Consider the following 12,632-nt stretch of genomic DNA (forward strand, 5'->3'; position numbering starts at 1 on the left):
CAAGGGCTCATGGGATCCAGGACCCGACAGCGTCTTTCATTGTGCAGAAAGCGCTACGTGGGTGGCAACGCCTTGAGGGTCGCAGAGTAGACGATAGGCACCCGATAGGTCTGGATAGGTTGGCCCTGTTATTGTCCGTGCTACCGGTAACATGTTCATCCCAGTACGAAGCAGTGTTGTTCCGAGCCGCATTTGCATTAGCATTCCATGGGGCTATACGGGTAAGCGAATTAGTGGCAAAGAACAAGCAGGATACGATGGGGGGACTGTGCCGGGAACACATTCAGGTCAGGGAGGAGACAATGACGGTCTCGTTTGTCAGGTCCAAATCCGATCAGGGTGCAATCGGGGACTGCGTAATCATCCAGAGGATCCCCGGGTCTTCCATGTGCCCTGTTGTGTGCGTAGAGGAATATTTAGCGCAGAGGGTGGCAGCATGGGGGGGACCTTGTTAAGACACGCTGACGCCACCCCACTGACGAGGTTTCAGTTTCAGCGGGTGCTTGCGATGTCGATTTCGGCCGCGGGCTTGAACCCCGGCGACTTTGGGACCCATTCCTTTCGGATAGGGGCTGCTACGGAGGCTACAGCCAGGGGTCTGAATGTTGAACAAGTAAAACGTGTGGGGCGTTGGTCCTCGAACTGTTATAAGAGGTATGTGCGGTTGCACATGTTGTGAAGCTGTAATGATGTACTCACGCTTCTTGTTTTTTGTTTGATTTTCAGTTGCGCAAGCCTACGAGGCGGGGCGGACTGTGCAGTCGACCCGACACCGGGGGGCCAGCGGTCAGACATTACCGGCTGTGAAAAAGGAGGTGTGGGTCGTGGGCCACTCATACGTGAGGCGTGCCGCGGACGTATTCAAAGCAGGTGACATGATTCACGTGGCTGGGGAATACGGGTACAGTGTGTCCTTCTACGGAAAGGGCGGGCTCTGTATTGACCAGTTTCGATCATTTTTCGAGGGTTTGTTAGGGCGGACGAGGTCACCGCCGTCTGTAGTCATAGTACATCTTGAGGGCAATGATTTGGTGACCACTGGTAGACGACTTCTTCTTGAGGCGATGCTTTCCACGGTAAGTTGGTTGGCGAGAAGAGTTCCAGGGTGCACAATTGCATGGTCCCATATGATCCCACGAAAAGTGTGGCGGGGGGCTATTTCTATTTCTGCTCTGAATCATTCAGTAAGGTAAATTAATAATTAAGTGAGTAGATTGTTCCGTTCAAGTACACTGCATTCTATTTCGCATGGTTGTATTAAAGGGGACAGTATGTATTTGGGGGATGGTGTTCATTTGTCCCGGATGGGGAACGAGTTACTCATAGGAGACCTGATAGCCTGGCTAAAGACTTTATGACATGACCTTTAGGCAGGAGTGTTGTGGGGGGTCGGATAGCCGGTCAACTATCCGGCCTGTGGCGGTAAGGTCATGATCGGTGAGCAGTAATTCGAAGATCCCTATGAGGGGGCGTCACCCATTACGGATGGGAGCGCGCGGGGGAGGTGGCCAATTGGCCCCTCAACGGGGAGGCCAATTGGAGGCCGCCGGAAGGAAAGGAAAGGTGGTCAAGGCCCCTTCCTGGATAGGAGGGGCTACGGCCCCTCCTGGGGAATTTCCCGGGGCCAGGACATCTGCGACGGCAGATGGGTAAGTTGTGTGGGGTGCGGGAGGGGGTTTACGCTACCTTTTAGACACCTCACACGAGTCCTCGAACGACCGTTAAATGGCGTCGAGTTTATTGGGGCCCCCGTCAAGTACAAAGGGAAATTGGTAGATGCACTTGAGGTACGCCTCTGTGCGGTCACTCCTCTCACAAGTGAGGGGGGTATTTCTGGTTTAGGGATCTGACACCGGTTACGACCTTGCCGTTGGCCCTTAACTTTAGGATGTACAATTTCAAGTCAAATGTTTTGTAGGATGTTAGTTCGGCTAGGAGAACCTTTGTATTAGAGATCTGTTAAGGTTAGCCAAACATCGTAATGTGGAAATGAAATTGTACATAATATGAAACTGTTATTTTAATGTTTTAATTTTGTTTCATATTTTAAATAAATACGGCCGGGAAGGGTGACTCCCTTCCCGCCTTCCAAAAGTTCAAGAACGGTTTCCGGTTTCCCAATTCTTGGGGATTGTGTTGAGAGGGGGTGGCGGGTATCTCAGCCATATGGAAAGGGGCGACCATTCGGTCCCCCCGAACGTATGGTGGAGTACCTCGACCCCCCCGGGAAGCCATCTTGGGCGGGAGGCGAGTCTCGGCTGGTATGCCCGAAGCGGCGTAGCCGGGGCGCGCCTTTTTCCCGCCCTAGAGTGGGCTGGCCTAGACACCGACGCGGCCGGCCACGCCCTCGGAGGCAGGCGGGGGCGGGTTCACGCCCACCCTGAAGACGGATAAAAGGAGCGGAAGCCAAGAAAGCATCCTCTTGTTCCTGTGCTCTGAAGCTGCACCTCCCCGCTGCACGTGAGCTCGAGACGGAACGAAGAGCCAATTTTGACCCACCCACCAGCCCCTGAGGACAGCGATTCGTTGTGAATACAGTTGATATAGTATCTTTTTGTTTTCTCTGTTTTTCTTACAGGTTGTGATGATATCGTGAAATTTCTTAAGATGCAATAAAGATTGGTTATTTTCAGTACATTGTGCAAATAAAGTTTTGGAGCAAGGATTGAACAGTATTCACGCTTGGTAATAAGTGATGTTTGCTTTGTAATCTCAGTAACTTAGTTAGACTTGTCGTATTTATTTTGGTCGGGCGGTAAGGTCATGATCGGTGAGCAGTAATTCGAAGATCCCTATGAGGGGGCGTCACCCATTATGGATGGGAGCGCGCGGGGGAGGTGGCCAATTGGCCCCTCAACGGGGAGGCGGTCCTGTCTAAGGAGAGGCCGCCGGAAGGAAAGGAAAGGTGGTCAAGGCCCCTTCCTGGATAGGAGGGGCTACGGCCCCTCCTGGGGAATTTCCCGGGGCCAGGACATCTGCGACGGCAGATGGGTAAGTTGTGTGGGGTGCGGGAGGGGGTTTACGCTACCTTTTAGACACCTCACACGAGTCCTCGAACGACCGTTAAATGGCGTCGAGTTTATTGGGGCCCCCGTCAAGTACAAAGGGAAATTGGTAGATGCACTTGAGGTACGCCTCTGTGCGGTCACTCCTCTCACAAGTGAGGGGGGTATTTCTGGTTTAGGGATCTGACACCGGTTACGACCTTGCCGTTGGCCCTTAACGTTAGGATGTACAATTTCAAGTCAAATGTTTTGTAGGATGTTAGTTCGGCTAGGAGAACCTTTGTATTAGAGATCTGTTAAGGTTAGCCAAACATCGTAATGTGGAAATGAAATTGTACATAATATGAAACTGTTATTTTAATGTTTTAATTTTGTTTCATATTTTAAATAAATACGGCCGGGAAGGGTGACTCCCTTCCCGCCTTCCAAAAGTTCAAGAACGGTTTCCGGTTTCCCAATTCTTGGGGATTGTGTTGAGAGGGGGTGGCGGGTATCTCAGCCATATAACCCCAACATCATTCCTAGGGGGTCAAGAGGGGTATACCTTGCCCCCTTTCATTAAATTCCCCCTTCGTTTTTCACCTCTTCTTCTCTCTTGATCCTACCGAGAGATAAGATGGCGGCCGCTCCGGACTGTTTAGAATGTTGACAGACACCGGAAAGCCAATCAGCTTCGCATCGCAAAGTTCCGTTTCGCGAAAAGTAAGCGGACCGGAGCGCAGCCCGGAGCGCTGTTACAGATATATATCTTGTTTTGAACGTTAATTTCTCAAAATCCACTGGAGCACATATATTGAGACCTAGCAAAGGCACATCGGGCTAACAGTCCCTACAATTTTGCCAAGTTTCGTGCAAATCCATTCAGCCGTTCGAGCTAAAAGTGAGGCCAAACGCCCTATGGAAATTAACATGGGAAAAACGCGTTTTGGGACCCCCCTTTTTTCTCGGCCCCCCCTTTACGAAACCCCCCCAAATTTTCAGGGGCTGCTCAGAAACAAAATGTGCCATTTTCCTGAAAATTTCAGCCAATTCCGTCCACAAACGCCAAAGTTATTAGACATAGAATTTTCAAAAGTTCCATAGAGAAATAATCCTAACTATATATACCTACTGGCGATAGCCAGTAGATAAAAAAAATATATATATATATATATATATATATATATATATATATAACAGTTCACATCCTTTGAGAAACCGGGACCCTCGGACTGCGGTGCAAACCATGGTCAAAGGCACCCTGTATGTATATATATATTTATATATCACAGTGGAAGTCACAGTTGTATTTATTTTGCTTATAACTTTGGCACTGTCTCACAAATCTACACAAAACTTTCCCAAAAAAGTTCATCCACCTCAGCTCCTTCCTGGAAAGTTCCACAGCAATCAGAAGACGGCAATAAAGAGGTGTGGATCCCAAACCATTGAATTCCCATATTATTCTCATAGGATGTTTTGTTCTACAATACGGAGAAAAACAGCTGAATGTAATTGCACCAATTATGGCAAACACAAGGAGATGATGGACGAAGTGCTGAAACTTTTCAGACACTCATCCCCAATCATAGATCTACGTTGAATCCATCATTATTCTTTAGCTCACTTCGCCACCCCAGTTCAGAGTCAGTGGCAAAGTGAGCAAGGAACCCACGTCTGGGCATTCCCTGCCAAAATATGCCAACCAGTTAGAACTTTACTCAAAAAATATAAATATTTAGCAATTAGGTGTAAATCTGTTCAGCTGATTTCCAGAAATGTTTGTATGGAGGGGTTAAAAAGTTAAATAGATCTGGACGGTAGGCCCCAGGGAACTCCAGATTGAGTCCTATTGTACAGTAAATTAAATAAATAGGGACCTCTGATTGGCCTCCCGCTATACAAATGATTTGATTGGCTAGCCTCAACCCAGAGAAAAATGTTACGGCTGCCTTTACAGGACTTAAGGTTTCCGTCCCTGTGCTGCACACGGCCAAAGGGACCCTTGGTAGCCCTATCTTTAAAGTACATGTCCCACTAAGCATGGTAAATGCCCGGGAATTCCCAAACTGCCTACTATGCATGTCATCAGGACCAGAGAATCCTGAAATTCTCATGTGTAATGCTGTGATTGCACAGGAGCATAAAGAACCCAGGGATTCTGAGAGGAGAAAGGGAGGGTTGTTGCGATTTGAAAGCCAATGGAAGTGAACTTACACTCCCATACTATTCCTCGGAGCCCTTGTAGTGTCACCTAGTGGAACTAGATATCTACATGACGTAATCCCTACTGCCATTCTATGTTTAGGTCGAGGACTCTGTCGCACTGCTGTAAGCAGTGTGGGCTGAGCTCCGAAGATTTAATGTTTTTTAGTAAGGGGGCTTGAACCCGCCCCTCTTCTCCATTGGCTGGCTTCCTAAACGGAGGACAGCCATTGGCAGAGAGGGGCGTCACTTGGTTCAAGCCCCGTCTTTTTCGGATTTGAGGGTGTTTTTTTAAGCTTCTTTCTATTTACTTTCTCTCCTCTTCCCATTGGCTGGAATTTTACCTTCCAGCCAATGGGAAGAGGAGAGAAAGTAAACCACGCCCGAATCGGAAAAAGAAGACACTTTCTCTGAGGCATTTCTGCCTTGCCTCGGAGAAACGTGGTTGTGTTGGGTAATCCTTCTGTACTTGTTTTTTTTAACCTAATTTATAGGATGCCACATACACTAACTTTCTGATAGGGCTATTAAAACTGGATGGATTTGTTTGTTTCATGAATAGTATGGGCCTTAATGCTATTAAGCAGCACAATAATAAGCAGACACTACGAAACGGGGAGTGCCGAGGATGGAGTCAGGCCGCTCCACCCACGCCCTCCCTCCCGCTCGATTCAAACAGGGCATTTTCCTGCCGTTTTGCTTGTGCGACTCAAGGTTTCTGTTACAGAGCTACGAGCCTGGTTATGGTGTCTTGATGGGGGCAGCCAATAAGCACCTCGCTTCATACCGCTTTTGACCAATTGTAGCACGCGTTGCTGCAGAGTGAGCTTTACCCTCCTCGACAGTGTGAGAGTGGGCTCCAGTGTGAGAGCGGGCTCCATTTGTCTGGCTTAGCTTGTCGCCTGACGCCTCCGCCTCCTCCACCCGCTGCAGCTCAGAGCACGGGAGCCGCTTCTGGACTGATCAGGGCCAGCCAGGCAAAAACCAGGTTGCTGGTGCAGGATGCCCGAGTTCCTGGAGGACCCGTCTTTGCTGACGAAAGACAAGCTTAAGAGTGAGCTACTGGCCAACAGCTTGGCGCTGCCGGCCGGGGACCAGCGCAAGGACGTGTACGTGCAGCTCTACCGCAAGCACCTAACGGTGCACAACAAAGGCAAGAGCAGCGACTTCTCCAGCGACGAGGAGAGGGAGGCCACGCCGGCCCGGGGCAGGCCCAAGGTGAGCGCCTGATAACGAGAGTGCATATGTTAACAGGGCGCTGTTGTGGGTTCCGGGAGTAGCACATAGTAAAGTCTCCACGATGAGGGCAAGAGGGAATTGAGGCTTTAAATACCAGATTGCACCCTAGGGCCTGCGTGGCTGCCTGTGTGCATATGGTTATCCTGACGTTGAAAAGGGTGATCAGCCACACACCTTTGGCCGTTGCTGCTGGGGATAAGTCCTAAATAAATGCATGCCGCTGCAGCCATCCAAACACCCAGAGGACGTACTAACCAACCCAGCGCAGTGGAACATTTTCCTGCAGGTTGCAGAAGGCCGCGTGTTTTTCCACCTTTGTTCTTGGCTAGCCTAAGTTTCGCCTTTACATCAAGCCCTTTGCCTGTGTGCAGCTGCCTGCTAGCTCAGCTGGTGTGCTCCTCTCCGCGCTTGTTGGTTTGCTCGGCTCTCGTCTGATTCCCTCTCTGCTACACTGTGGCTAGGCGGCGCTTTGTTGCCAAGGATTCCTTCTGAACCACGTGTTTAAACCCGTCCTTGCGTGTGGGTGTTGTGTTTGTTCTGACAGTGCAGCTAAATCCACATGGAATTGGCGGTCAAGTAAACTCAGTGTTGCCGAAGCTATTGCTTTGGTGCACACACTGCGGACGAATGAGTGTTGCCCTTCTGTGCAGGATGTCCGTTGTATCCCCTTTCCCCACGCTCATTGTTATTGTAACTACGTGAAAGGCCACCCGATATCATATAATGACCACAAACTTTAATATTGCATGGACCCGTGCAATGTATTTAAAATGTCACATTCGCCAGTGCAGCCTCTATGCTTAATTATTTTGGTGTCTAGACCTTGACACTGTAGGCAATTAAAGGGTTGAAGGGTTTCCCGCTTCCACATAGCTTATGTAGGCCTGATAATGCGCCGCGCCCCCTGGAGGCCGAGTTAAACCCCTTATATTATACATTGTGAGTTGTGACTACGCAGTCCCGCCTTTTCTGCAGCCTGCTTCATCCATAGTTAAAGTTGTCTATTTCAGAGCTCCGATACGTTCATCCCACCTTCCGTTCCTTTGTCATTGTGTAATGCCGTCAGTAAAGGTAGATTAGAGTCTCCACTGCACGCAAGCCAACGCCGATTACGTTGAAATGTATTCTCGGGGATGGACATTTGGTTGTGATGCCACAACAGAAGATAACAGGTGTTTCTACCTTGGCAGTGGAGCCTGTACCTAGCGAGCGACTTTAAAAGCACATGTTTCCAGTGTCTCAAATCAGTGCCTGGTGGGGTAGAGCTTAGTTATTTTGTAGTTTACATTCACCGAGTGGTATTGTTTGTTTTGGCTTGCAACATAATGTTGCAGTATTCAGTAAGCAAGCAACAGAAAGTATTGTAATGAAGTTTACAGTAGTAAACGCATTGTTGAAACTGGCATCTGTTTTGTTTTATGATTTAATGTGTTTGGGTTTCACACCCTCAAGTGCTTCATACGCGTGCGCTGTGTTCCAACCACTTATTTCCTTTGAACATTAGGATGCGTTATGTGGCTTGTGTTAGCCCTCCAACGTAGTATAACTTTTTAAACATTAAATGTTCAGGAACGTTTACAGCTCAACAAATTCTCCCCTGCCCCCCCTCGATGCTTGTGCTTGCTGTCCTGCCCCCTCGTTACTAGTGCTTGCTGTCCTGCCCCCCTCATTGCTTGTGCTTGCTGTCCTGCCCCCCCTCGTTGTTCGTGCTTGCTGTCCTGCCCCCTCATTGCTCGTGCTTGCTGTCCTGCCCCCTCATTGCTCGTGCTTGCTCCCCTGCCCCCTCGTTCGTTGTGCTTGTTCTCCTGCTCCTGCCCCCTAAGTGTGGATGCTAATGCAATAGGTCTCGCATATGCAAAAGATTAAGCTATTGGCAATGTAAATGACAATGCCATTTATTTATGATTTAAAAAAAAAAAAGGATTTCATGAGCAATGACAATAGCTCTAAATTTATTAATGCCGAGACCATTGCATTGTTAATGCTTGTTCATTATGACCCTGGTAAATCCTAAATAAGAAGAATTTGGAACCCAAGCTCTGATGTGTGATGCAATGATTGATATTTAATTAATGGAGATCAGTTGCATTTGCCCAATTTGAAATAGGTGTCTTATTGCAAGAGGAGAATGTGGCTCACAATCTCTAAATCTGATCCCACCTGAGAGTGTACCAGAGGAGGAAACGTGAGAGGTGAAATGTTGGGCAATGAGGCATTTCATTTTACCGGAATTTCTTTTTCCTTTTTTTCTTTTTATTAAATGTTTTGATAGTCAGTAGTTCAAAAGCAGAGTTCGGCATGTAAAGGTCCCAAAATGGCACCAACTTTGAGCATGCATTTTGTACTACAGACATAGGAGCAGAAAGTAAGTGGAAAACATAGTAGGGATAGTATGCCTGAATCCGAAAACAACTATGACAGATTAGACTACAAATGGAACAGTTCAAAAGAACGTAAGATAAAATAAGCTGGAACACCTCACTATCACATTATACATGATTATTTAACAGACTCCAACATTTTCTGAGCCAATCCACAGTCGCCTAATTTTCATACATGAGCATTGCTCTATCGATCCCAGTTAATGTGTGACCAGATCTGATGTAATCTTTTAATAGTGCAGGCGCCCTTTGCTTTAGCCAGGGCCTTCTCTGACTCATATGTTTGTCAAATAACAGTCCACCACCCAACTGTACTAGGAGGAATGTGGGCAACCCATTCTCTAGTGATGCAGAGACTGGCCGAGACAATTGCTACTAACAACATCTGTCTCAAGCAGAAGTCAAATTCCATTTTGTAGCCCAGTATAATCTCCTCAAAGGAAAGTTGTGCATCATATCCAAGACAGAGTTTTGCAAATTAGGACAGGTAGAAAACATGTGTAAGATATCTGCTGCATAGTACCACCACTTGGGACACGGAGACTGCTTCTCACTCCCAGGAAACTCATCCCACTTGGCTATTTTGCCCGGTGTATAAAACAGCATGTTGATTGTCTTAAACTGTTGCAGCATTAGATTAATGGAATGAACCAAGCCCTCAATAGTCTCTAGTGCACTTCAAACTTCTGAGGAAAGAATTTCATCAGGAAGCACCTAACTCCATTTGGCTGCCAGGGCGGGCTGTCATCGACCCTATATTGGCAGAACTCTTGATGTATAGGTTTTAATTCCAAGGCACCTTATGCAAACAAGAAAGTAGGTCATAGCCACCCGATTCAGATATAACACATTCAGACATACAGAATTCCCTTATCTGTAGGTGTGTAAAAAAGAAATGGTGAAGGAGATTGTGAGAGACCTGGAGCCCAGCAAATGTACAAAATCCATTTAGGTCATAGAATTGGCCCACAATCTCCACCCCATAGCGTTGCCAAGCTTTACCCACTACATCGTGGAATATAGCCCGGAATGCAAGGTTATCCCACAAAGGTGGATAAACAGGAGAGAGTATTTAATAGATATTTCTTCCATATACTGATAATGTTCCTAAGACATTTAAACTGAACATGTTTAAAATAATTGAGATCTCTGCATCTATATGAGAATAGCCTGTAGTCTGGCCATAACGCTAATCGACAACCATAACCTGAAGGGTTTGGGTCACTTTGCATTAGCAGATTACGCAGGTGACCGGCAAATGCCACCCAGAAATAAAGTTTAAAATCAGGAAGCTGTAGCCCACCCTGCCCATAAGAAAATGTAAAGTCTTATAGCACATATAGCCCGACAATATCCACAAAGGAAGCAAATTATGGTACCTTCTAAGCGCTTAAAAAAATTATTGGGACCCCAGAGGGGAATTGCATGAAATAGATATAAAAAGGTAAGCAGAACAATCATTTTGATGATGTTGCATTGACCAATGATGCTTATTTGGACCTTTTTCCACAGCCGCAGTTTACTACCATCCGATAGCAGCAGGTGGTCTTAGTTCAATTAGACAACTTTCCTAACCAGTAGCCTTAATTGGACCCCCAGGTATGTTGCAGATAAGCAGACTTCAGTGATCAGGGCTTCTGGTTTAAAGTTAAGGAGGACTAGAGTCTTCAATTTGTTAAGTTATAGCTGAATAATCCAAATCTATTTGCCTCCTTAATAATGTTTCGCAGTGCAACTGATGGGAGTAGGTGAAAAAAGGGCCACGTCATTCTCGTATGCTGTAATTTTTTTAATTTATAACTCTTTTTATTAACATTGCTCATTCCAGTTGACATGTCAATCCATTGGTCACATACCATCAGACATACAGGCAGTGTACAGCATAAAAATAGTCAGTATTATTTGTTGACTGGACATTCGAAGTAAGACCCTTTACCAGGATACCCCATTCCCCCCTACCTTCTCCAAGGCCCCCAGATCTTCTTCCATTTTTTGGGACACCCCCTGTTTTTGTAAATGGTCTCCTCCGCCCACGTATTCTGTAATTTTGAGTTCAAGACCTTCTGCAGTCATAGGCTGAATTTGCTCGTTCTTAAACAAAGAGCGCAGGAAAGGCTCAATATAAAGAGCATTCAAAAGAGACGACAGAGGACACTCCTGTCAAGTGCCGCTGTAGACCTGAAATGATTTTGAGAATATCCTGGCACAGACTAACTGCATGCTAGGGTTCCTATATAGTGACTCTACCCACTTGCAGAATTGGTCCTCTATACCCAAAGCAGCCATTGTTGCCCAGAGTTCATCCCATACAATGCAGTCAAATGCCATCTCAGCATCTAAGCTGTTGCTGCGAGACCAAGTCTGACATAAGAGGAGTAAGTCAGATAGCAAGAATCTTTGCAAACACTTTAGCATCAGCATTAATGAGAGATATAGGGCGGTAAGATCCCCGTTCATCTGATGGCTTACCATTCTTTAGGGAGTTGTACTATTCCACATAGCTGACACTTCACCACCAGCATAGACATGCCAAATGAGTCCCAAAACACTGGGATAATAAGATCTTTAAATGTTTTATAAAATTCCAGTGGTATGATGTCTTGTCCTGCCTACTTTCCGGATGGCAGAGCTAAAAGAGCCGCCTCAATATCACTAATTATAATATCTTGCTGAAGTATGCTATTTTGTGCAATTTCTAAATTATCATAAGATACGGAGGGCTTTGACGGGGCTGTGGGGAGGTGACACAAACAAACCCCCCACTCATTCGGCCTTCCAGGTGATGGTGACTTTGTGCTTGGCGGGACACCTGGTAAAATGGTTGTACCGGGCCATAACTGTAATGACCCATTGACCTTTGCCTAGACTACAAGAGAGATGGGAGGGCACACTGACTAGGCAGCTGAATGAGAGGCAGCTGAATGAGAGGGAGTGGAAGAAGGTCCTGGGAAGTCCGAAAAAAGTGTCCTTGGACGCTGCCTTTAAACTCATCGAATTCAACGTACTCCATTGAACTTACCTCACCCCTCATAGGCTGAATGTAGTATACGGTAGAGAAGATCAGGCCTGCGCCAGATGCTAGCAAATAGACGCTGACTTTGATTACATGATAAAGACGTGTCGGGGGCTTCGAAACTACTGTACCAAAATTGTGGATACAGTAAATGAGGTTTTGTCTCGAAAACTGACATGCTCCCCAGAGGTGTGCCTGCTGGGCCTTTTCCCGAGACCCAAATCCAAAAGAATGGGTCATAGGTTTGTGGACCAGGCTTTCCTCCTGCCTAAAAGGAGAATAGCGCTCAGATGGAAAGCACAGACGGACCCTTTAATATAAGACTGGGAAACTGATGTTTCCTGTTGGGCCAGGGCAGAGGAAAAATCTCTGATCCGGGAGGGTAAGATCACAAAACGGCGAAAACCCTTGGTGGAACCAAGGGCTGACATACTGAGGGCTTGGGACACACGTGATACACCTGACCGATGCTCACAGAGGAGCTCATCGTAGTCTGTGGGAATAGAAGAGGCACGTCCCCACTAAATACATAACGGTTATTTCAGAACCCTTGTGACACTCTGGGATCCTGAGAGGAGGGTAAGCTTAGCCCCCAAGCACCACAACACCTGGATGACACCGTCATTTTCTTTGGTTTATTTGGTACTGGTCATTGCCCCAGCATTCTGTGGGTACTCATTGTTTTCCCCTCTCTTCTCCCCCATTGGGGCCCTGGGCCCGATAGTCGAGCAGTTTCATACATACCGATTGACAGTAACCCCTGGTGGATTTACATAAGTTTTAATGGAGTATCTAAATTGTATTTTAGAT

At 46.9% G+C, this 12,632-nt stretch overlaps 1 protein-coding gene across 1 annotated transcript in view; it reads right to left on the bottom strand.

The window, feature by feature from the left end:
- Positions 1 to 12,632, bottom strand: part of CERS6 (ceramide synthase 6) — an 814,747-nt gene that overhangs the window by 290,005 nt on the left and 512,110 nt on the right. The window lies entirely within an intron of this gene.

Source organism: Lissotriton vulgaris, chromosome 2_1 (assembly GCF_964263255.1).
Source record: "Lissotriton vulgaris chromosome 2_1, aLisVul1.2, whole genome shotgun sequence".
Lineage (NCBI taxonomy): Eukaryota > Metazoa > Chordata > Amphibia > Caudata > Salamandridae > Lissotriton > Lissotriton vulgaris.